Source organism: Helianthus annuus, chromosome 1, assembly GCF_002127325.2.
Source record: "Helianthus annuus cultivar XRQ/B chromosome 1, HanXRQr2.0-SUNRISE, whole genome shotgun sequence".
In the NCBI taxonomy this organism is placed as follows: Eukaryota; Viridiplantae; Streptophyta; class Magnoliopsida; order Asterales; family Asteraceae; genus Helianthus; species Helianthus annuus.
Window position 1 is genome coordinate 148,579,795 of NC_035433.2, and position 4,467 is coordinate 148,584,261.

General features: G+C 38.8%; 1 pseudogene; it reads right to left on the minus strand.

The window, feature by feature from the left end:
* Positions 1-358: 358 nt before the first annotated feature.
* Positions 359-3,648, minus strand: LOC110884436 (annotated as a pseudogene).
* Positions 3,649-4,467: the final 819 nt, after the last annotated feature.

Genomic DNA, 4,467 nt, shown 5'->3' on the forward strand with positions numbered 1-4,467 from the left:
ATAGAAACTTTTGAAATTCATCCTTTAACTATCACGTTTTGCATTAACTAATAATTAAATGAAACCAAAAGAAAAAGGAAAAAAAAAGACATAAAAAAATGATGATTCATGCAACACCATATGGCCCCATCTCTTTCTCCCTCATTGGCGTTAAGGGGGTAACAATCCCCATTTAACACCCCTTTAACTATGGCGTTTGGGTGTTTAATACGAAAAAGTGATGTTGCTGGGAACATGAACCCACAACACGTAGTCTTACCATGATACAAGAGTAGAAATGTCCAAAATACCCAAGGTCAAGTCAACTAAGACAAGTCAAAATTACTAACTTTGAACTAATTTAAATTTTACCCTCAAGTGAGAATCAAGAAAATCTTTGAATGTAATATTTGCACTACACTATTCAGTCAACAAGTCAATATATTTGACCCAATAGTAGCCCAATAAATGGGCTGAGTTGACTCGGCAGGTTCAGTCTACCTTAACCACGAGAAATACCAACTTTCACCATATGATAACCATCCAAATTACATTTTTAACCCTCCAAGACCAACTCGAATCCGGTCAACAGTATCTACCGGCTTACTAGATTTCCCAGGTCCTGCTCCCCTACACTTGATCTTAATTCTAGCAAGATAATCAGCAGCAATCCATGCAAAGCTCAAGTTTACCATTTCGCCCTCCCGGTCTGGTTCTTGCAATTCCAAGATTTCTTGACCCAAATCGGATGATACGTAACCCGATACCATGCAGACGCTTTTTTCTCATATACTGCATTTCTATCCTCTTCGGAAACCTGGTCAAACTCAGCACCGAGATGGTCAAACACTTTCCGGAACTCCTTCCTTAAAGCACTATAAGCATGTTTAATTCTTTCTTTCAGTTCACCTTGCTTCTTGCTACTGTGCTCACGCATTGACCAAATATGACCCGTGACAATTTCTTCTTCACGGGCCAATTTATATTGCCCAAGCAGCCCGTTTAACTGTCGGTCATATGACAATTTAAATCGCCGTCAAGATCGCTTCCGGAAGCTTCATCAGTGTGGGGTCGGTTTCCCTTTTGAGGAAATATCAAACAATCAACTAAATGTTCAAGACGAGGTTGATTTACAGCTTTCAAAACCCGAACATCACCCGGATGAAGACACGGGTTCTTTGCAATGACCACATTACCCTTGATCACACTCAAATTCCTCTTTGTTTCCATAAATTTCGACCCGTCTTTTACCAAACGATTCTCAACAGATGGGTTGGATACTTGAATAAAACACTGACCCTCTTCAAGAACACCCAGTTCATCAAAACACCCCATTAGAAACCTCCCATCATTCACAAAAATTCTAGCCTTTTCCTGTAGATCTTCAAGTTGGGCGACGCGTATACTGTTTAACATACCGCGCAGGTGCGGTTCGGTTCTCGGGTCAAAACCCGAACCCAACATGATTGAAGCTGTGTTCCCACTTTCGGCACATGAAGCTGTAACTACATCGAACGCTACATCGGTATTTTCAAGCATTAAATCCAACTTTTTCACCATTTTCATCTGCATGTCCCAAAAGATTTCGTCTTTCACGTTTAAAGCTGAGAGTAACGTTATAATCTGACGGTTCAAAAAACCTGGATGAAACCGTGTCCAAGAACATATTTCGAGAACCGTATGATCAGATTCGAACTTTTTCATACTTGGCCTTAAAGAAAGCTTAAAGTTTTCATCGTTTTTATCGGGCCAACACGCAACAACACCCTTACAGCCCGCATACCTGATCTGATATGCAGACGGTTGGTTATCTTTTAACTGCAACCTTTCGGCAACTTCAAGTGCTAATTCGGTTGAAATTTTGCCTAAGGACATTATTGTAAAAAGTTCCCATTCCTTCGTCCATGAACGTGACACGTAGAAACCGATCGGATACTTCTCGATAATGGCGAAGAACACGGTTTGATAGTTCGACTTCTGGTGGTAAACAGTAAGCTTTTGTTGGAGTGATTATTAATCTCCTGACTTCGATCACATCGTTTTTGGATAAATGTTTCTCGATAAGCTTTGGATTGTTTAAAACCCACTCTTGAGCGTTTTTCAATCGAGTAAACACATCATACAAAGGGTTTCTGTAAGAACAGATGTGCTTTAAAGCAGCTATGTTGACCTCCTCGGGTTGATTTCTTAGTAAGTCAAAGACTTTTTCGGTGAACTGATGCTGGTTGATGATGCATCTGTGTAGAACCGAGTTGACCAAGAACATGATTCGAAACGGTATGTCTTGTTTGTAGTGGATTGAGAAGAATGGGTCGGGAATCGGGGATCCAAATTCGGGTTCATTTTCAACTTTGAATAGTGTTTTACTTAAAACCCGTTTTCGCGCTTCTAATTTGGTTCATTTTCGAAGGATTTTCGGGGCCAAGGGTAGCTTTTAAGATATTGTTGTTGAGTAGAAGCTCATGTTTGCCTGCAGCTTCTAAAACCATGTTTACGGAATCAGGATGTACAAAATGCACAAATGCATGTGGTTTGACGGTTTTATAAACGTTGACGTTTTGAATTTGGTCAACGTCGACATTGAATTGGGGATATGAGTTGGGTGGAGTTGAAGACCTTTTTAACCTGCATCTCCATACTTGTCCTGATGTTTGTTTAAGATAGTCAACAAGCGTGGTTGCGTTGACTTCGTTGCCAGACCCACCTATACTAACTTGTGTGACCATCATTGATTTATCATTGCTTTCTGATCCCATCTTTGGTTAAACAAGCACTGCCTTTTTTGTGTGATCAATCAACTATACCGAACCTGCCACCAAACCCACAAACATTAGGTGAACAAGAAAGGGAAATCATAATGATCAAATGCAACGACACTAAGACCATGTGTAGTGGTTAAACAAAATAATGCCCCCATCATGGGGCATTATTCGACACGTGACAGTCCAGTCAGCGTGGGGCGTTATTGCAAAAGTGACGTAGTGGGAATAATGTCTGATAATTGATAATGCCCCTTCCAATCATTAAACAAAAAAAAAAGCAAACTATTTTCTCATTGGTGGGTCAAACCCAGTCAACCATTCCACAAACCATGTTTGTTAGGCGTTTTATATATAATGCCCCACCATTTTTTTTTCAAAAATAATGCCCTTTAATGCCCTATGTAATGGGAAAGGGGGCGGTTTTTTTGCCCTATAATGCCCCACTACGCACGGTCTAATACTACTACTATATGGGAAATTGGGAATAATAAATTATCAATAAAATGATAATAAAAAGTCAAAATTTCAAATTAAAAAAATATTAATTTTCTAAAAAAAATCCCTCTTCTTTTTCCTGTAAAATTGAGATTCGAAGTTTTATGCACGAAATTGAGTTATGAATGAAATAAAAATAAGAAAGCAAGCAATTAATAACATACAAACGTACCCTGATTTCAAGATTGATGACTAACCGTTAGCTGGTTTGTACAAATTAACCCAGGGAGCTGTGAAGAAGAAGAAGAAAAATAAATGATCGTACTTGAGAAAGACTTGCGAAGGTGCGTGCTTTTGCTTTGCTTGACCTCACACAAGAATGTGTTCTTCTTCGTCAACGAACAAGGATTTGGGAGCAGAGAGAATAAAAAAAAAGTGTACACTTTTTTACTTTTGAATTCAACACTGAATTAGTGGATTTATTACTTTATATGTTTGGTTTATTTATTTATCTATTTTCTGAATATGGGCATGTTTCGGTAAGCTTATTGAAACAACTTATTGACTTATTGGCTTTTTGAAAAAGTCAGGATTTTGTGACTTGTTGACTTATTGGCTTTTCCCCCTCACATACACCCTCTTTGCCAAACATCATTTTAGAGCTTATGACTTTTCAAAAAGCCAATAAGTCAATAAGTTGTTTCAAAAAGCTTACCCAAACATGCCCTAGAATATGAGTCGGGTTAGGGTTGAAATCTTTGATCTGAATAACAATATGGGTCGGTTTCGCGCTAAACATTTCAACTCACCAACCCGTCAACTCGTCAACCCATCAACCCAACACAATTGACACCCCTACTTGCTTCCACGGTCCTCTATGGCATTTGAATCTAAGATCTCGCCTTTTCAAAATCAAGTTTTTAAATGCTTTGTCTTTGTTAATGGACCACAACCAATTGGTATTTTCTACTATATTACACCAATAAAACTAAATTATTCTTTGTTGTCCAGGTTTGAACCTAGACCTCCTCTCTAAAAGATATATGCCTCTACCAAATGACCTAGCCCTACATTAGCTGGTTTATTTATTGGTTTTATATTTTGTTATGAAATAATCATTTTTATCAAGGAAGTGGATTGGTGGAATCCCCTTGCGGGGTACACTGCTGACTGACCTTGGATCTTTTGAGAAGAGTTCAAGTGCGAGCATGTTTGTTTCCCTGTTGGGACTCGAAAGATGATGAACTATGCTTGAGCGTTAGAGAAGCTAGTAGAAACTTTGGTGGAGGCC